The 21893-nt window shown below is 43.3% G+C and overlaps 1 pseudogene; it reads left to right on the top strand.

Annotated features, from left to right (window-relative positions):
- The first annotated feature begins 17926 nt into the window (after positions 1-17926).
- Positions 17927-20691, top strand: LOC141955015 (zinc fingers and homeoboxes protein 1-like; annotated as a pseudogene).
- Positions 20692-21893: the final 1202 nt, after the last annotated feature.

Below are 21893 nucleotides of genomic sequence, written 5' to 3'. Positions count from 1 at the left end.
TTGGAGCAGGAGACTCCCCGGCCGCCCAGCGCTGTTTCGCTTGTTGCCGCTTGCTAAATAAATAAATTGGGAACTCTGACTCAGCCAGTTTTAAGAACTCAGTTCATAACGGGTGCCAGCGCGGAGCCGAAGTTTGCCGGCGGAGGAGCAGGCCGCGAGGGCGCCGCTGCCGCCCGGCCACTGCCGGCCCGTCGCCCCCGTTCTTCCCTGCCGCAGCCGCTGCGCGCCGGCACCTCGTCGGGAAGAAGGGCGAGGGGACGCCGGCGGCCCCCGGGCTGCGGCGCCGGGGCAGGTCCCCCACGGCCGGCCGCTCCTCGGCGGAGCCGGGCCGCCCTCCAGCGGGTGTCTGCCACCTGACGGGCGGGGCGGCGGCGGGGCGGCTCCGGCCCCGGCCCCGCTCCCTGCTGGGGAAGCCGGGGCACCGGCCGCGGCTGCCCGACCGCCCCGCGCACCCGCCCCGGGGCGGCGAGGCGCCGGGAGGATGTGAGCGGGCGCCGCGGGAGGCGGCGAGGCGAGGGCCCGGGCGGGCGGCGGCGCTGGGAGTTCCCGGCTCACCCGCCGCCCCCCGCCCTAGGAGCGGGGCGGTCGTCGGTGAAGCGCAAGATGGCGGCGCGGCCGCGAGCGGAGGTGGCGGGCGGGCAGGCCGGCGGGCGGGGCGGGCCGAGGGGCGAGGCGGAGCGGCGCCGTCAGGCAGGGGCTCGCGTCTCCCGCCGGCGCGGGCGGAGGGGCGGCTCTTGTCGCTAGGAGGTGGGAGGGCGACCCCCCCGCCCGGGGAGGCGTGCTCCCCGCACGGCCCCGCGTCCCCGGGGAGCGGGCCGGGTGCTCTCCCGGCGGCGGCAGGGCAGCGACGGCGGGTCCTGCCCGGCGGGGGGGCCGGGCCGGGCCCGGCGGGGGCTGCCGCCCCGCTGCCGCCCGCGGGGTGGGCGCGGTGGGTCGGCCGCGTCCCGCCCGCCTCCCTATTGTCTGGGGCTGCGGGCGAGTGGCTGGCGCTGTCCCTGCGGCCGGGAGGCGGTGGCGGCGGGGGGTGTCGCCGGCCGGGTGCGGCGGGCTCCGGGCTGCCTGCGGGGGGAGAGCCGGGGCGTAACTTCGCAGCGGACTGCTCCGTCCCTCCCCCGGCCCGGCCCGCAAGGGGATTAAACCCCTTCGAGCCCGACGACCGACCGTCTCTCACCCCTGCGCTTCCCTTTGCTCGCCGCAGGGCGGAGGAAGATTCGGCGGACTCGCCCGCCAGAAAGGAGAGGCCAGCAGTTCAATCCCGGGGCGCCCGCAGGAGCTGGCGAGTTCCCGCCCGGTTTCCCGGGCTGCGTGCCCCTGCCGGCTCTCGGGCTGACGGACTGACCGACAGACAGACTGACGGCAGCCGACGAGCCGTGAAGTGCTGGCTCCGGAGTTGTCTTGCATCCCGTGGCGTTGCGGAGTGGGTGTGAGCGTGGAGGAACAGTGCGGTGTCTGTGCAGGCCAGGTTGGGAAAGATGTCTGGCTTGTTCTTCTGGGGGTGTCTGGGTCTTGGGGCGCCTTCTGACGCTCGGCTCTCCCCTAGATCAGGATGAGCAGCACGGGAGATCAACACCGACTTCAATAAACCGTGTATGGCGGCAGTTCTGGATCTCTGACAGGGCTCAGAGTATCTGCAGTAGTGACCGTTATCGGGTAGGTATTTGTGCTTGATTTCCAAGCTGCTTGGACTTGTTGGTAGGTCAAAGTTTACTTTGCCCCGTGTCACGTGAAATAGTGAAGGCTGAGATGTCTCTTGGTCTGCAAGCTGGAATAGGTGCCGCTTCTACACTGGATAAGTAGGGAGAGTGTACTCGGCGTGTCGAAGTGCATATAAACATTGTATAAATAAAAAGTGCATTTTGTTATGAAACTTGTTACGTGAAAACAAATACTCCGTTAAAGATAGGAGTGAAAAAAAGAATGTTAAAAGCTGTGCTCTTGGCTTTGACCAGCAGTCTAGTTTTTGTTTGGCTTTGCTTAGAAGGATTTCACACAGAAAAAATAAAGCTTGCGAGTACTTACAGAAACCCTGTTTAAAGCAACCTGCGTGACGCAAGCTCGGGGGCTGCCCTGAATTGGGACCTCTTTGAGTGAGCACGCATCATTTAGAAAACCCTTTTGTTACTGTCTTTAGGTGTTGCCAGCAAGGCAGTCTATTTCACTTGTATTGTTAAATGAATTCCCTTGAGCCGGTTAGAGGCAAATGCTGGTTTTTATAACTGAAATGATTGGCTTTTAACTTCAGGCTAGTGGTTCTTGTGTCTTTGCTAGACTGAAAATCCCTCTGTCACCACATTTGGGTAATGTGTCTGTATACTCTGATTGTCCCCAGACTTGCCTTTGTAAAACATAGCAGTTTGAGGTAGAGCTTTTCTTTGTGAGGCTCTCTCTCTTTCTACTCTCTTCATGTTTCTTATGACTCTCTTCTGGATTATTTCCTCTCTTACAACAGCCTTGATGACCATGTGCGTGGTTTAGCTGGATTCAGTGGCCTGGTGCCTAGCCTTAATTACTGTCACTCATGGCTGTTGGTCGTTATCTGCACAGACAGTATTTATCACTGCATACCAACATATCACTGGAGACTGTTAGAGCTGTGTATCGAACAGTTCTGCCTTCTGTAGATTTCTGAGTACTGAAGAATTTCTGTCGAATAATGGACTTTGTGTTATCATTAGGTTTCCTTTTGTTCCTGATGTACTGAAAAGACTGTTTCTTGTGTCTTTTGCTTCACTGAGCAGTCTATTGCACTTCACTTAAGCTTATTGCTATGCCTGAGCATGTCCGTGGGTTTTTGCCCCATTTGTTTACAGGTAGTCTAAGGGAAAGGATTAAATTTTGGTTAGCTTCTTCATCTAGTTATGATTGACACTGCTGACCCTTTTGTGTAGATGTGCCTTTAGAAGAGTCTTATTTCAAAAGCAGTCATCTATCTTTGAAGTCAGATTCTTTCCTCTAGTCTGAGTTCAGGATTTTTTCCACCTTTATGGAACTGGAACTTTTAAAGCAGCAAGTACATATAAACCGGGGTTTTATTCTGTTTGCACTTAATAAATATCACCAGGGCACAATGACTTGTAGCTAAGCTGTGGCTAATCATTATTTTGGTGATCGGTTTCTCTTTACGTGGCAAGCAGAGGTCTAGTCAAGAGTTCCATGGTGTCAAATTCAGTATTTTTATGTTTTCTAATTTTTAGAAATCCTGAACCTGTTGCAAAATTTACAGAATTAGCTTTTCAGTGTCTGATTATTAAATTAGAGTCCTGTGTGGTAACAGTTTTGGGGTCATGGCATGAGGGAAGGTTCTGAATGGACATGCTGTTCTCTTCTGGGTATTAACGGTCAATATTCCCTCTCCTTGTGCTTTAGATGTGGTGTCATTGATCCATGAGTGTCCAGGATGGTTCACCTCTGAGTTGTCAGTGACTTGTTTACAAGTGACGCAGTTTTCAGTATAGTACCATTTCCCCTTTTTCTTCTGTTTACTTTGTATTTCCTAAATAGGCAGCAATGTTGATCTTAGTGTTCTGCTCCTGTATCTCCCTACTGTGTGTCAGTAGCCTCACCTTTGTGAATACATACCTGTAAGAATACAATTTTCTGATGTTATTTTTTTAAGTTTCTGATATTGCCAAATTAGGCATTAAAGCAGCTTCTTTTCTCAGGCTATCAAAGGGATGTGATTACTTAAGTTTTCAGCATTATTAGTATCATCATTATTAGTTTCAATTAATTGTCTTTATTCTGATTCATCTTCTCTCCTTTTTTAAAATTTTTTTTGTGGCTAGTTCAGTACCTTTCCAAACATTCAACCCCCTTCGCTGCATAGACAGTTGTTTCTTTTTCTGTGGAGGTGGGAGCCACCACAAATGATACATTTCCTTATCCCGTACCAGCCAGATGGCATTTCACAATTCTGTGCCTTGCATCACTTTAACTGATGGTTCATTTCCAGTTCTATTGCCTTTCTGTCAAGGAACTAGAAGGAACTTTGGAAGGTCCACTCAAGTCTTTTTCATATCTTCAGAGTTCAATGAACTGTAACGTATTTCATAAAACAGTGTCTCTACTACCAGTGGATCCTTTCTAATCAGCTTCAGAAATCGGCCAAAACTGAGCAAAAGTCTGCTGCTGTTGCCTGTGGGAAGATGTGTACCAGGCTTTTATCCTGAAGAGCTTTGAGATCATAGTAGATGTTAAACTGCAATAGAATGCCGTGAAAAGTGTATAATCTAAAGGGGCAAGAACTGGAATGTAGAGTAGAGCATGCATTTATATTGTTAAAAATCTAAAAAGGGCAGTATCACACTAAAGCACAGAAACTAGGAAAATTGCCGATGACTAAAAGAGGAATGAATGCGGCTAGATGGAAGAATGTGTAGGAAAACTGGTGAAGCACTTTCAATATGCTGCTTTCTGCACTCCGTAAATTATGTCAAATATAGCAAAGAACTTAATGTTGCAAAAATCCTTTAGCAGCTTGACCTCTGCTTATGCCTAGCAAGTACAAAGGAGCTCAGTACCTTCTACTTCCAAAGAACCGCCTTCAGCTTGTGTTTGGAGCCATTTAAGAAAGTGAGTTTGGTATTTTAGGTTCACTCCGTGCAACTTGGCCTCCCTGGTGACATTCTGCAATCTGCTACTCACCCTCCTTACCCATTGGTCTCACTAGGAGTTGAAGTGCTGCCAGGGGACCCACAATTTGAAATCATTGCTCAAGCAAGCTTCGAAGGCTGACCGTTTTGTTTAAACTGTGGGCAAACAGAACTGTATCATGAGGCATACATAACACCTGTCCTTGCTCTTTGGCAAGGCCAGCATCGTTCAGTGAGCTCCAAATTCACCCCACCAGACAGAAGGACAGAAATGAGCTTTTGAACTTTCTAATGGTTATGATAAAAGTTCCACACATCCAGCACTCTGAATCTTCAAAGTGTCTTATGAACCATGTCTGTGTGCCCAGGTGGCCAAGAAGGCCAGTAGCATCCTGGCTTGTATCAGAAATAGTATGGCCAGCAGGACTAGGGAAGGGATCATCTCCCTGTACTTGGCACTGGTGAGGCTGCATCTCGACTACTGTGTTCAGTGCTGGGCCCCTCGCTACAAGAAGGACATTGAGGTTCTAGAGCATGTCAGAAGGGCAACGAAGCTGGTGAAGGGTCTAGAGCGCAAGTCCTGTGAGGAGCAGCTGAGGGAATTGGGTATGTGTAGCCTGGAGGAGGCTCAGGGGAGACCGTATTGCTCTCTACGTCAAAGAAGGTTGTAGCAAGGTGGGTGTTGGCCTTTTCTCCCAGGTAACAAGTGATAAGACGAGAGGAAACGGCCTCAGGTTGCACCAGGGGAGGTTTAGATAGGATATTAGGAAAAATTTCATTGAAAGGTTTGTCAAGCACCGGGACAGGCTGCCCAGGGAAGTAGTGGTGTCACCATCCCGGGAGACGTTTAAAAGACATATAGATGTGATGCTTAGGGACATAGTTTAGCAGTGGGCTTGGCAGCGTCAGGTTAATGGTTGGATTCTAAAATCTTTAAGGTCTTTTCCAGCCTAAATGAATCTATGAATTGGATAGGAAATAGCTTTCAATGTCAATTAGGCAATTGTGTAGGTTTCAAGGGCTGATTCCTTGTTTATAGGTGAGGAGTGCATTTATTTTAGCATTGTTTTACCTTACAAAGCTGCTAAGAACTCTATAGATGGGAATGCATGTTTGTATAGTCGGAGGCAGTCTTGGTAGAGGTCTCTAAGCTTGGCTTTCCTAAAAATTGAGATATATTAGCCTAAACAAAACATGGTACTAACATGATGGCCTTGCTCCCTGTGTTATAATGGAAGGGCATGCTTCCTGTGTCAAAGTGCTGTTGATTTTAAGCCTCTCCTATTGGCTCTGTGCATTGGTGTAAGGCTCTGTTTTGCTAATTCAGTCAAAATGAGATCTAGGAATATTGTATCCCCTAAGAAGAGGGGACACAATGGAGAAGGAGTCAGGAAAGAAAAATTATTACTACCTGAGCTGTAGAAGACTGGTAGTTAAACCTTAGTTACAGCTGTGTGCTTCTTGAAAATGCCCAGACTCCTGTTTAATCTTTAGAATACTTTCAAAGTAGAATACTGCCTTTTTATCCACAGGTCAGCTGCCTTCAGCAACATCAGCTGGAGCTGAGGGTGCTCTGCCAATCAGAGCTGTATCAGGAGTAACTACTGATTAGACAATAACTACAATTAGGCAGTAACTACAGGCACCTGGCAGCAGTTGCCACCTAACTAGGTGGAGCAAGTGGTAAAACTCAGGGGTTTCTGTTTCTCAGTAGGATTCTCAGCAATGTGAAACACATTTATAGCTTTGGTGGAATTTTTGGAGCATTCAGGACTGCACAGTGTCCAGCCTTGTTTGCAGTGTTGAGTACTTATGGCTCTCTGTCCTCCAGACTTCTCAGTGGGGGTCTGAACTGACAAAAGGTTCATCATACCTGGAGCGTCACATCAATTCAAGTTTTTTGTGCGTGGATCAGTTTGAGCAATTGGTGCCTGTACAAGATCTCTGCCGGTACTGTAGCTATCCGTTAAAACACGATGCAAACCCACACAACTTTACTCCTTGTATCTTATGAGTGGTTTTCAAATTTGGCTTCTTAATACGTTTTCCTTAAATTTATTGCAGTTTGTGGGTAAGTAAAGAACTATTTTTTATATTTCATTAAAATAAATAATTAAAGGTAGAATTTTTGGGGGGTGAAATGATTGCAGCTTTGGGTGTTTTATCTTACAGTCCACAAACATTAACTTTAAATACTAATTTAAATCCTAATAATTCTTGACAAGTAGCATTTTTTTTTTTTTTTTTCCTCTAGTTTGTGGGTTCCTGCAGGGGAAAATAAGGCTTTGTTAATATCAGCTGTTTGTTTCTTTTGGGGAAAGGCAGGAAGTTGTGAGAAAAAAGAGTAATATTGAAGTAAAGTAAGTTTACTCTTTCCATATATAGTAGAGCAATAGTCACATGTGCACATCTTTAGAAATACATATATTAATCCTTGTCTATAATGTTCAGAGAGGGAGAGGTTTTATGTTTCTAAATACACGGAAATTTTACTTCAGAATCCTTTGCTTTGAAAGCTTTCCAGTATATTAATATCTGTGTGGATGATGACGGTGCATAAACCACACTCTGTGGTCACGTGTGCTTACTGACAAAGAGTGAGGAATGTTTTCACTGCAGTTCAGGCCAGATGCATATGGGCACGAGCTGGTTCTAAGGGCAGATTTGCGGATATATGCTCCTTTATTTGAGTGAATATCCTCTTTTGGGATGTAATCCTCATGAAGTTACTATCTGTGAATTAGCGAACAGGAGCCCTCTTCCTTACCAGGTAATGTTTAATTCCGGATGCTGCAGAGAGCTGGGGCTGAAGGTGTGAGCTTTCCGGGGGGTTGGAATTGAAGACTGCTCTGCACCGGAGCAGCTTCTCCGCACTACCTTATGCGGGAAGATTCAGCCTTTTCCACCCGAAACAACGAAATGAAAAGCTCAGTCAGCCATTTCATCTTGAGATACCCCGCCCTCCAAAACAAATACTAAAAAGATGATGTAGGTTTTGGCCCATGCATATCCCAGTAATTTCCACTGATTAAGTTGATGCTTGTAATTGGATCTAGACAGGCCATATTTTGCAAAAATATCTTTTTTCATCTCAGTAGAGGAAGTTACAAGATTTATATAGTCCCTTTGATATTTTATTTAACCAGTAACTGGTTGGGAAGGAAAGAGTGTGTTTAGTTTACCATTGTCCTAGATTTAGTTTTAATATCTAATGTTTAAATGAAGGGGGGGTTGATCTTTATTCTTAATGATTCATGCTGCCTCGAAGCACAGTGGTTTCTAGTTGTGTGCTGCCTTTCTCACTGGGGGATGCAAACAAAAGAACAGTAATTTCAGACTCCTCCTTCAGTTTCCAAGAGAACCTTAGCAGCTCAGGGATAGCTTTGAATTTTAAAAAGCATTTTTGTTCCAAATTATGTAGTGATTGCACACAAAATAGCAGTGCTGTAATATGCAATTTAGAACAAAAGCATGATGGTGCTCATTTGCTTTTAATACTGCTTTTTCCAGCGGAAAAACAAAAAGTGGATTCAGTTCCCATAAACCAGTCTTGCAAAATCCTCTCAAACATTTATTAGTCTAGACACAAAATATTCTCAACCGGCCTCAGATTGACAATGGCCAGGAAAAAAAAAAAAAAAAAAAGGCGAGCTAATATTGTACTTGGCTGTCAAAAAAGGGAAAGGGGAGGAAAAAAAAGCTTGCCCCAGTGAACTAGTTACTAGTGAACCAGTAACATTTTGCTGGGGCCGCCTACAACAAGAGATGCATCTTATTCCCACGAGGTTTCCAGGCCTGCCTATTCTCTTATGCTAAACTTAGACACTCTCATAAACATTCTCCTTGAGTACCACACCCCACTCGTCATATCCTGGGCTCTTCTAATTTGGTTGATTCAAGAATGACACTAAACATGTTCATCTTGCCTCTCCTAACCAATCTTTGTATTCTCCCATCTCCCCCCCCCAGTTATCATTTGCCTAATGCATTAATTCAAAAACAATCCTAATATATGGGAACTGGCATAACTGATAGAATTAAAATTATTTAAAATAGGTGATTTAATCACAATTTAGATCTGTGTGTAGAGATCCTTGATTTGAAGTATTTCTTCTGATCTTGATTTGCATTTGAGCTTTTGCTAACTTTCATAAATGATGAATGATTCTCATTGTTTGATACTGTGGTGGTTTGAAAAACTTTGTTTTGTGAAGGGAGAAATTGTATCAGTGAGTGTTTATTTCATCTGTCCTTTACCTCAATGTACATTCAGAGTATTAATTTTTACTTTTTGGCAATTTCTTAGAAAACAGTGAATTATGCATATCTTGTTCTTCAGATAATGGTTAGTGCCTGTAATTCCCAATTTATGTCCTGTGGTTGGAAATGAAAATTTAGTTAAGAATTCCCCTAAACAGCATAACATGTCTGTATTATTAATTAAGCTACTGTAAATATGTAGAATATCAAAGAATACATTTATTCAAACATGGCTATTTTTTAATGAGACAAAATATGAAACTTTTTCATACTTCTTAGCTGAAATGTATTGTTTCTGTGATGTTGTATCCATGTCTGTTAAGGTTTGAGCTCTGGCAGAGCTCATGCTCAAATGTGAATTGGAGATTTTACACAGAAAACAACCTGTACTGCTTTTTCAATTTTGAGGCAGGACACTTCTGTCATTCAGAAAATAATTTGTGTCTTCACTCAGTGCAGATGTCTTCAAAGTGAGTGTCTGTCTGTAAGGTTAGTCCTTGACTGCCACTAATTCAGTGTTTTCACTAAGAATTTCCAGTGAAGATGATATGCTTCTAAAAAAAATAAATTATATGAACTACAACTGTCCATTTTAATACTGATTTTTTCCTCAGTGCTTTTATCCCATTAATAAAGACTTACCTCTTTACAGTTAGAACAGGACTTCAGGCAGTCATTGGTGCTCTTAATGAGGATGACTGGTTTAATGCTGGTAAATTAGGTAGGCGTTACTCATTGCAGTGAACGTGTTCAGTGTGTTCTTGACACATTAGCGTAAATTAACAAATTACTTCTAACTAAAACTGATTTTGATTTTCCTACTCTAAATAATAGGAGGTATAAACATAATATTGATTCTTTTCTTCCTTCACCCCCAACTCTGATGCTATCTTGTTTGGTGATGTGTAATATTTTTTTTAGGCTTTTCTGTTGCTTCTTAAATGTGTTTTTTATTAACACCTACAGTATTTAGAAATAAAATTCTACTGCCTATTCTCATTTAAGTCAGAGAGAGTATGATTTTGACCCTAGGATATTTATGCAGCTTTGAACGACCACTATATTTTAAAACAGAACTAATCCAATTTTTTGATGGTGTTTAAATCAAATGGAAATAAAAAAAAAAAAAAAGGCAAGCAGCCCCACAGCTATTCATTTTAAACACAGTGTTTTAGTTAGCTACATACTTTCCACTTAAATCCTGTTGTGCTAATTTTCCACCATTATACTAGCATGTGAGAGACAAAAAGCGAAACTGTGTAATCTGTTTTCGGTGATTGTCGCTGTCACTTCCCTGCCAGGACCGAACATGGGAGGCTTGTGTTTCTCCTGCAGGAGTTGCTCACATGACAGTCAGCTCCAGCAGAACAGGGCAAAAGGGGCAGCCCCTGGCTTGCCTCAGCCAGTGGCTCCCAAACTGGGGGTTGTCTCCTCAGCAGGGCTCTGAGCAGTTAGGAGAGGGGTCCCACGTGTCGTAGAAAGTAAGTCATGGAGGTGAGATTCACAGTCAGAGTTTGGGGCTTCATCCTGGATAACGATGGAGCGGGGAACCAGTCTGGTGAAAGACTTGATTCCTGCTGAGTTACTTTGCTGCTGCGTCGAAGGCCTTCGTTTGGGTGAGCTGGGAGCAGTGGGGGACAGCATTACTGCTGGGCTCCTAATCCAGCGGTGCTTGTGAAGCAGAACATGTGAAACACAGTCACTGCAAACCTCCTGCTCCCTCTGCCCTGGGCTGAGGTACTTGTTCTGGTCTACTGACTCTTTAAGACCCTTCATTACTCCGTGGTGACTTGAGTACGCAGTTACCTCTCTGACTTCTACGGGTGACCGTACTTCGAGATGCAGCTTTTTATTCCATGTGTTATACTTGGAAGGCTCTATAGCCCCCTGTCTTTTACTCTTTTTGTCACTGAGCTGATTGGCAGTAAACACTGTTTATCCACTCCGTGAATGCGTGATGGCGGGGGGGGATCCGTCTTTGTCGCGCACAGAATAAGACATTATCTCCCACAGAAATCAGTGGGAGCATCTACGGAGTACAGTACAGAACTCAGCAGGGGGGGTGGAGTCAGGTCACTGTTGCAAATTAAAATGCTTTGCTTTTCACAAAGGTTAGCTTGGTACACAGTGGTATTTTACTAGATAGATGAGACCTGCAGAGAGTGTTTATGTAGGCAGCTTGAGCTACCCTCCTTCCTTTTAGTTATAAGCTGAAACATCCAAAAATGGTGAGGAGAAAAATTAAGAGTAGAAGGGGCTTCTGGAGATCATCTAGTTCAGCGTCCTGCTCAAAGCAGAGTTAACTGTGAAGATAGAGTTGTTTGGGGTCTTACCAAGTTTTGAAAATTTCCAAGGATGGAAATTCCTTAAAAGTTCCCAGCAGATCTCTAAACCTCTCCAGACAACAGTTACATAAATTACAGGTCTGTATCCTGGTGTATGCAAGTCTGTGCGTACATGTGGAGCATGTAGCAGTGCCTATTAGGGTCACCTGGTGAGTCCATTGTAAGTCCTTGTTTTCGGTTTCTTATGACCATTGAAATGAGAATTTCTCACACATAGTTTCTATTTGGAGACTGCTTTTGTTCTCTGTTCGTTGAGTTTTGGGGGAACATTCAACTGGTTTAAGAGCAAAATTAACATCAAGGAGCGAAGCAAGGAAAGGCAATCTCAGTGTAAAAGCAGTATTACCATTCTTTTTCTGAACAGTTCTGTGCCTCAGGGACAGAGGAACTTGACAGAGGAACTTGAAATTTGGCAAGGATATAGCCCTGAGGTCTGAGAAATGCATTCCACTGTTTAAAAAAAAAAAAAAAGGCAGAATTGTGAATCATAATGTATCACTGCCTTTTTGTATCCAAGGTAGAATTTTCGGGATCTTTTGTTACCTGCTTTTGATCATGCCTTTATGCCTGTCATGCACGCTTGCGAATGCCACTGGTCTAGCAGCAAGGTGTAAAAGTGTTGGGAGTTGCTAATCCCTGAGACCTAGTCCCACTTGTTTAAGGGTAGAGTGCTCCCAACACTGTTAATTACTGTTGAGAAGATACCGTTTTGCCATGATGACAGGCAAATATTAGTGAAAGTAGATAGCAGCCGATTTGAAATCTGGTTTCCAATGTGAGAAGGGCACATGTGGTTAGTTGCAATCAGTGGAGGAGGGGGAGAGGAGAGGGAGACAGTTTGTGCCGAGCTGCGTCACCTTCAGAAGTGTGGGGGTTCCTGTGTAGCATGAGGGATGATTAGAGAATGAGTAGGGCTGTCTAGCAAAGGAGACCATCTGCAGGACGGCTGCTTTGGTCTGTGAAGAAGCTGAAAGGTGTCTGGGGACACAAACTCTGGGAAGTAAAAGGAAGATCTTGTATTTCCAGCACTAGACTAGGGCCTGGGAAAACGAAGGTCTCTAGAAATTTTTTGTCTGGGAAAAAAGTGAAAGCAGATTCAAGTTGAAAGGAACATTTTGTGAAATCATGTCTGTGCCAGATAATTTCATTTTAAAGAAGAAAATCCCAGGAGAAATAAACCTTTTGTTTTGATGTTTTAAGGATTAACTTTTTTGATAAACAATTCCTAAAATGAATAATTTCCTTAGTGTTCAATTTTTTTTAAAAGCCAATATGAAAGATTTTCTGGGTTGAATTAAATGTTTGTTCAACCCAAAACACATTTGAAAATCTTTTCATGTCAGTAATTTGATTTCTTTCTCCTTTCCTTTTTCTGTGTAACAGCACAGCAAGCAAAACAAAACAGAGCTGTAACTATGCAAAAAAAAGTATCCCTAACTCTGCTGCCATTTTGTTGAGTATGATAAGCAGTCTGATACTCACTTTCAAGAATAATCGAGCAGACATGTCTGATGTTAAAAGCACTGAGTGCTCACAATTTGAATTGAACACTTCAGTGGTTAAAAAAAGAAAAAACAAAACCTGCTTGTATGAGGTTTAGCTACCAAGGTGACTGCATCATGTGAAAAATAAATGTTTATGTGACTGAGGAGCAGAGACACATACCATATATGTTAAAGGTACTTTGTCAGTGCACCCATGATTGTTAAGTACTTGCCATGTTTGATCAGTAGCTTCTATGTGATCAAATGTAAAAACTGGTGATGGCTTTGTGTGTCAAAAGCAGTGGCACAAGTTACTGTCCTCCCTGTAGAGATACCTGGGGGAAATTTTGTAATAGAGAAAGACAATCTAGGTTATTTAGTGGTCACTTCTGGCCTGATCTTCTAAGTTAGTTTGGTGGAACCTGCTCATCACCCATTAAAACCAGTGGGGATAGGGAGAATCCAAGAAAACCTACTCGCAGGTCCCGTGACAGGCTCCCTTCAGCCTCTGTTGGGCTTCGTGTTCTCTTCCCAGTGCTCCACATGGGTCTGGCTTTGGCATACCCTGAAACTGTGTGTGGGCAAGCAGTACAGTCGTTTTTGGAAGATGCCTCCCTTATTACAAATTGTAATGTGACAAGGACCCTAAGCATGCCCTTATCTTTGTAGCACACATGAAGTCCTGCTGAAATAATTTTGACAAGTTTTGTGCCTGTGTTGAATTAGAACCGGAACTAATTTAAAAACAGGGATGAGATGTGAATATTGCAGAGTTTAGGTAGAGAATTTGCCTTTATTTTGGAGTCATAAGCAGTAATGCCCCCCTGATCTTTGCAGATAATGAACAGCTGAAGAAAATGGCACTATAAAATTAAGTCCTTCACACACCTCGCTGAGAGGCAGTACGGATCATAGCAGATCAGCCTACACTGGGCTGTGTGCGGAATAGTTTTTGACATGGATATATCTACTCTGAATAAATGGTAATAGTTAGAAGGAGGCTAAACAAAGGATCAACGATTGCATGTTGTCATGGATTAATCAGATGCTATAAGAAAAAGACAAAATGTTTTCTGCGTTGAGAGAGATCGTAGGCAATTTGTAATCTAGGTGATTTTAAAAGTTAGAAACAGTTTCTATTGCTTCATCTTCTCCTGAGCCACTCTGTGCATGTTCTTAAAATGACATTTGGGTTTGGATTTTTTGTTGGCACACTTTTCCTGCACACAGGATGGAAGTGTCATACAGCAAGCAGGGAGAAATGCCTTTTCATAAAGCATACAACCTGAACACACAGTGAACACTTTCTGTAATCTCATTTGTTTTCTTGATGCATTGGTTACTCCTGTTTGGGGAGGGAAGGAAGAGGTAGGTAAAAAATTTGTGCTAGAAACAGATTCTTTTATGTGTGTCTTCTGCTGTCAACCCCTCATCTTTTCCTTCTCAAACTATAATCAAAAGGGGCAGAAGGTTTCTGCCTGCGTTTAGAATATTTATATAAATCTTTATCCAAATCTGCTATAGAGACTACTTTAAATGTTGAATTCCACTGTGGAGAATAAATCTATTTTGATCTTGAGAGAACAAGAATGCAACTAATTGAGAGTTTTGCTTCAGATTCTTTCACTGAAAAATTATGCTTCTAACATAAAGCAAACACCTGGGATATTTCATTACAAACCAAATTACACAATGTCAATATTAACAGCGAGGGATAAAAATACAGTCCAGATGAAAATAGAAAATCTTAAACAATGTTTTGGCTTGTCCCTTATATATTTTAGGGTCAAATACATGACTAAATAATCTGAACCATTCGTGATGATCTTCAGGAATTCATAGAGGATGGGGAAAGGTCTCAGAGGACCTGAGACAGACAAACATAGTACCTAGTCTTAAATGAGGGAGAGGCATGAGAAGAGGAGGAGAACATGTAGGGAATCACAGATCAGTTAACAGGATCTTCATTCCCAGGACAATACAGGAAGAATTTACTAAAAATCACTGTGTAAGAATGTAGAGAATTGGGAAAATGTTCTTAAAAAAGGTGGATTTGTCAAAACCGGACTATGTCAAGCCAATCTGGTTTCATTTTTTGCTGGAGTAATCAGCCTACTGGAACAAAATGTTGCAGACCTTACTGAAGCCAAGATAGATGGCAAGGTCCCACATGGCATTCTTGTGAGCAGTACAGGAGAGGTGTTCTAGAGGAAGTACAAGGCTGATGCATAATTGATTTGATAAACTACTTGAGTGCAAGTTTTCATAATCCCCTGGTAAACTGAGAGAACATGTCAAGCAGAGTGGTACAGATGGAATAATCCTGTTAGCGCCAAGGAGAAGAGAACGGAGGTTTCTGTAAAGTCTGTGGAGGAAAGAAGTCTAGGAAGGGTTGCAAGCATCTTGCTTTGTTGAGATTTCAGTGAATGCTGTCGTAGCTCTTCATTAAGCTCTGAATTAAACTGGGTTTTGAAATCACAACATCCTTAAAAAAAAAAAAAATCTTACATAGCATAGTCAGAAGAGCGTAGATGCAGCTTTCTTTTTCTGAGATGTGCTTGTGTTAAAGAAACTTATTTCTCCATTGGTAAACAGTGGAGGGGTAGGATAATCTGCCTGTGCACGATGAGCACAACTGAACCACAGCAGGTACGTGGTACAGAGATTTAGCTAAACGGCTGCAAATGCTGCAATTGCATATGGATCTGTAGGCTTGGAGACGCTGTGAATGCTATTGGGTAAATGAGGAGACTGGAGAAAAACGCTTACTGATTTATTGGACAGGTTTCCCATTTTATTTATCTCCGTCCTTATCTTGAACACGCTTCAACACTGCATGTCAGGTGAAATGTTGCTTTCACTTGGGCTCTGTGCCATCCCAGAACAGGACCTTTAGCAAGCTCTTATGTTCACTCATGCCGCCCTGCATGTAGATCCTACGTGCTGTGCTAGGGATGAGGCACTGTGGAGTACCGCAGTCGCTTTTTCAGACTGCAACTCGCAGTCAGCAAAGCTAGCTGTTAAGTAGCTTTTGAAAACGGGCATTTCTGGCATTTTAAAAATTTTACTCAAGATTGCAGAAAGATTAGGTAATACCACCCAGCTCTTCCCCAAGAGCATTGCTCAACATTGAGTCTTGGCAGTTGTCTGTCTTTTGTCAAGAGCCCTCTAGCCCCATAAAAAAAGCAGTATGGTTAGTAATGCTCTACCTCTTGTCCCTCAGGACACTGAGACAAATGGATCCATTTAGCTTTGCTTCATGATTCCTTCACTGCAAAGATAAATGAGATGGTGTGAAATGCATTATATAGGCATTAAAATAAATATCTTTTACACTTCTGTGTAGTTTTACAGACTGCCAGCATTAACTTGTAGAAGAAGGGTATCTTTCCGTTTCAGTACTATTAAATAATTGCCATCCCAGAATGATGATTACCCACAATTTATTGAGCACTGTCGGTGTCCTTAATACCATGTAACCGTATCCTTGGCATAAAAAGCCTATCGTGTCAGGCTGTGCACTTTGAATGTAAGCACAGAAGGAGTGCAGAGGGTGACTGTCAAAAACATTTGGGGAGGATTTTTATGAAAAAGTGAGGTGAGGCATACAGTTTCAAAAAAGCAGCTTATGGAACAGCACTGGGCAGCAGCTATGGATGAACAGTTTTGTCTTTTGCCTAAAGAAAAAATGGGAAGCTGAGAATTACTTATCTTCTTTCCTACCCACAAGTCCTGCTCTGCCATAATCAAAACGAAAGAATCTTCTTACCGTACAGTGAAAATAGTGTTTCTTTTCCCCTTCCCATTTCTTGTAACTGCATTTCTTCCTTTTACACTGTTCTTTTTCCTTTAAGACTTTGTCATGAACAAAGCTGGCCTTCTGTAACAGCTACTGAGTATTCCCCTTGAAGTTGAGCATGCCCCCACTTTGGGAAGTAGATGATGTTCCACTGTCTAAAAGTTAATGGTACCTATGGGATTTCTGTTATGAGAAATCAGTGTCTGATTTTATTTCAAGAAGAAAACTACTACAGAATTAAAACCCTCTGCAGAAGTTTGTGCATCATTTCCAACAGACTAGATCTGCTCCCTGTGGGATAAAATTCTCTCAAGTCTATGCTATTTAAGGTTACATTTATTCTCTGAATTTCTGTAGGCCTGAGATTTATTTGGTGGTACTTTAGATTTCTTAGAAATGGACAAGGAATTCTAAACATCATTTTATTTGGCTTCTGCTTGCTATATCAGTCTTCAATGCTTTTTTTCTCCGGTACAGTTCACACAATCAGTCATGTCCCTGTTAATGCATAGAGGCGTGAAAACAGATTTCAGTTAATTGCCATGTGCTAGCAATCAACTTTTATTGGTTTGGGATTGGTCTTCAACTGGAGAATGACATTTGGGGAGCTAGGAAGAAAGGATAGTCATCTTTTGTCTGTCAAAGTGCCTTAAAAAAGGCATTGTTCTGCCTGTTTTCAGTCTTGGGATAAAGACATACTCATGTTTGCATATAGAATGCAATAGAAAAACACTCTTAGGCCTGCCTTTTCTGGGACCCTTCACAACCTCAGACATGAGGGACATGACAGAGTCAGTAGTAGAGATGTCATACTAGGGTTGAGTTTTTGATAGAAAGGACTTGAGCTCATGGGGCAGTCGAGAAATGTTGCCAGAGCTTAGGCAAAGCAGTTCAAAGGCAAGTTATATAGGACAACTGACCTCAACATTATGCCAAGAAAAAGGGTTCTGAAGACAGGGAAACAGTCAGAAGGTTCCCTGTCTTACACCATCCTGTGTTTTATGCCTTTCAGTGCATTGACACGCACGAAAACAAATTTCAGCCTACAGTAAGTGGATTGGATTTTGCCTTTCTTAACTTAGTTTGAGTAACTCTTTTTGGAATGGGTCTGCTGTTTTCAGGGGATGAACAGTGGCAGATTGAACCACAAAGGACTGAATTACCTTAAGCCAAAATACGTAGCAGAATAGAAATTACTCTTTAACTAATTCCACTGTCTCTTCTTTGCTACAGGTGGTGGATGTGGACTTTAAAGCAGTCTCTCTCAACATTTCATCCTCAACTATTTCTAACCTGATTGCACTACAAAAGGAAATCTGCTAACGGGATAAATGTTGAGACTTTACAAGAACTGACTTGAAGTACCGAAAGCCATTACTATTAATCAAGAAGAGCTTGAAGTTAGGTCTGTACCTGACCAGTCAGTATCATTCTCACATAACAGGCATGGCAAGTAAAAGAAAATCAACAACACTGTGCATGGTCTTAGCCAACGAGCAGGATCCGGATCTAGAAATGGTATCAGAGTTGGAGGAAGGACCACCTGTACTTGCGCCAGCAGATAACCCTACAGCAGAGAGCGTAACAAGTGATGAGGATGTTCATGAGTATGTGGATTCAGACAATCAGAAAAATACAAATAAAGTAGAATAAAGTAGAAGGTGGTTACGAGTGTAAATACTGTACTTTTCAAACTCCCGATCTCAATATGTTTATTTTTCACGTAGATTCAGAACATCCCAACTTAGTATTAAATTCATCCTATGTTTGTGTAGAATGCAATTTTCTTACCAAAAGATATGATGCTCTCTCAGAACATAATTTGAAGTACCACCCTGGAGAAGAGAATTTTAAGTTGACCATGGTGAAACATAGTAATCAGACAATCTTTGAACAAACAGTGAACAATCTCACTTTTGGCGGGAGTTTTGTTAGAGAAGAAAATGTTGAACAGGCTGACTCTTCTGAGGTCCCCTCATCAGGGATCTCAATCAGCAAAACTCCTATTATGAAAATGATGAAAAACAAAACTGAGAATAAACGTATTGCTGTTTTCCACAATGTAGTTGATGACATTGCTGGTGAAGAAAAGGGAACTGAAAAGGAGCCAAACTCTGAAGAAGTAGTAGAAAACCCACCACCAGCAGTTTCTGAGTCAAAAGCGAGCCATTCAGGTGTTTGCAGTGCAGCAGATGTGGCTAGTGCCGTAGTGACTCCAGCACCAGTGCTTCAGCCTGGGGTGGCACAGGTTATAACAGCCTTTACAGCTCCACAGAACTCAAACCTGATTCCAAAAGTCCTAATACCTGTAAATAGCATTCCAGCCTATAATACTGCTTTGGATAACAGTCCTCTTTTGCTTAACACCTACAACAAATTCCCATATCCAGCCTTGTCAGAAATCACTGTTCCACAGAACTCAAACCTGATTCCAAAAGTCCTAATACCTGTAAATAGCATTCCAGCCTATAATACTGCTTTGGATAACAGTCCTCTTTTGCTTAACACCTACAACAAATTCCCATATCCAGCCTTGTCAGAAATCACTGTTCTTTCCACTCAAGCTAAGTCACACAGAGGAACAGATTAGAATATGGTTTTCTGCGCAGCGTCTGAAACACGGTGTGAGCTGGACTCCAGAGGAAGTGGAGGAAGCAAGGAGGAAACAATTTAATGGCACGGTGCATACCGTGCCACAGACAATTACTGTTATTCCAGCACACATTTCTGCCGCTAGCAATGGTTTGCCTTCAATTTTACAGACATGCCAAATAGTTGGTCAGCCAGGACTTGTTCTCACGCAAGTTACAGGTGCAAATACGTTACCAGTAACAGCCCCAATAGCTTTGACTGTAGCAGGAGTCCCAAACCAAACACAGTTACAGAAGAGTCAGATTCACACTGCTCAGCCTGTTGCAGAAACCAAACAAGGAGCTGCTGTTCCAGCCCCTCAGCCTATCAAAAATGAATGCGCGCTGATGAATCCTGACTCCTTTGGAATCTGAGCGAAAAAAACTAAGGAACAGCTGGCAGAATTGAAAGTCAGCTACCTTAAAAATCAGTTTCCTCAAGATTCAGAAATTGTAAGACTTATGAAAATAACGGCCCTGACTAAAGGAGAGATCAGAAAGTGGTTCAGCGATACATGCTACAATCAGAGAAACTCAAAGAATAATCATGGGATTCATCTCAACAGTGATTCGTGTGCCACCATTGTTATTGATTCAAGCGATGAAATGAATGAGTCCCCAACGGGAGTCACTCCACAGAACAAGTCATCATGGAGCGCTTTTCCTGATTTCAACCAGCAGAAATTCAAAGAGAAGACTGCTGAACAGCTGCAGGTCCTCCAAGCAGGTTTTCTTAATAAGCCAGTCCTTACTGATGAAGAGATGAATAGGTTAATAGCCAAACTGACCAGGAGAGAGTTTGATGCCTGGTTTACAGAAAGAAGGAAATTGAATGTCTTGAAAGAAGAGGGAGCTGACTTGAACGAGAGCAATGCTGGCAGCTCAAAAGAAGAGACTGGAGAAACATCTGTGGGAGATGGAGCAGCAGGAGCCAAATCAGTGTATTCCACTTCAAGCAAAATAGGCAAAAAATCACCAGAGCAGTTGCACTTGCTTAAAAGTTCTTTTGTCCGTACTCAGTGGCCATCTCTACAAGAATACAACAAACTAGCAGAAGAAACTGGGCTCCCAAGATCAGAAATTGTGAGCTGGTTTGGAGATACTCGCTATGCTTGGAAAAATGGAGGATTGAAATGGTATTATTATTACTAGAGTGCCAATGCAAACAGTCTGATTGGCCGAGGCTTTGCGAGAAAGAGAGGAAAAGGAAGACTGAAGGGGAGGGGGAGGCCTCGGGGGAGACCTCAGGGAAGCACGAGGTTAAATTGCTGGGACAGAGGTGTGTCTGTCATAAAATTCAAAACTGGAACAGCAATCCTAAAGGACTACTATATGAAGCACAGATTCCTTAATGAGCAAGACCTCGATGAACTGGTAGCCAAATCTCACATGGGATATGAGCAGGTCAGAGAATGGTTTGCAGAAAGGCAAAGAGGATTAGAACTTGGAATAGAGCTGTTTGATAAGAACAAGGAGGAAGATGAAATGCTGGAAGATCAGGAAGATGAGGAAGAAACAGATGATAGTGATACTTGGGAACGCCCCTGACATGTTAAGCGTAAACTTTCAAAATCAGATTGACATGCCATTTGGGATTTGGGGGCCAAAACCCAACTAATTAGGTTGGATGTTATGGTGAAGAGCCAAATGATTTTTCATGGCCTTCAATTTAGCAAGCACCTGCTCGCATTTTCCTTCTACATAAAAGAACATAGGCAAGTGTGGTGGTGCAATTCTTACCCCTCCCTGCCCTCCTTGCTGGGCTGCTTGGTGCCAGGTGTGATTCCATCCACATTCCCCCAAGCTATCCACCAATCTATGGAGATAAGGACTGATAACCTTGAGGAGCCTGGCTCCTGCCCCTCCCAATTGCTTGGAAAAGGTTATAATGGCCCATCATCTCCTGATGGCCTGACACACCTATGCCTGGGATGTGATCAGATGGAACAATAACAGGGTTGCATGTTATTCAAATTCTTGTGCAACTGCCGGAAGGCACCAGATAGTATTTGACAAAAGTCAGTTATCTTGGATCCTATAAACTGCGACCACCAGAGAGACCCTTTGAGCTCTCCTGGATCGCAGCAGCCTGTGACCAGCATCTCCCCTGAGCTGGGACGCCTCTCAGGTACCAAAACCCTTAAGGTGTCGTCTGCTCCAGGTGGAAGGCCAGGGCGAAGTCCCCCCACTCGAGTCTCAATTATCGCCCGTTGAGGAATGCCAAGGCATTGTGAGTATTTGCTCTAAACTCGAGAGGGAAATTTTCTTTGAGCTAGCTTCTATTTCACCTGTTTGTTGGTGGGGATGTGTGTGTGTGGGTACGTACCCTTACCCTTGTTCCTGTGTGCTTGTCCCTTTTGTGTTCATTTCACCAAATCCAAACCCCTTTGTTTCTGTATGTATATGTCTGGTTTGTGTATGTGCATGTACATATGTGTATAAACTAAGGTACCGTTAAGTAAGTTAGAGTGAATATTGTCATTTTAGAACCTGAATAAGTCGCTTTTCTTTCTGAGCTATTTTGTATTGACAAATAGTTGTTAGTTATTAATAAATCTAGATTATTTTTCTAAATCATTACCGTGTCAATACTTTCATCCGCGACAGCAAGATGCTACCTGTGCAGGCAACAACTATTTGCTTCCTTGCTACAAAGCAATGGACATCCTTAGGCCTAGCCTAGGACATGGGGTTATAAGTCAGATTCAGTTCAGCTCCTCCTCTTCCGCATTATCAACTGGAAGATTCATGTTCATCATTCATGTGACTGCTTCTCAATATTT

This window comes from Athene noctua, unplaced genomic scaffold (assembly GCF_965140245.1).
Source record: "Athene noctua unplaced genomic scaffold, bAthNoc1.hap1.1 HAP1_HAP1_scaffold_66, whole genome shotgun sequence".
Lineage (NCBI taxonomy): Eukaryota > Metazoa > Chordata > Aves > Strigiformes > Strigidae > Athene > Athene noctua.
This window is presented reverse-complemented; position numbering and strand designations above follow the sequence as displayed.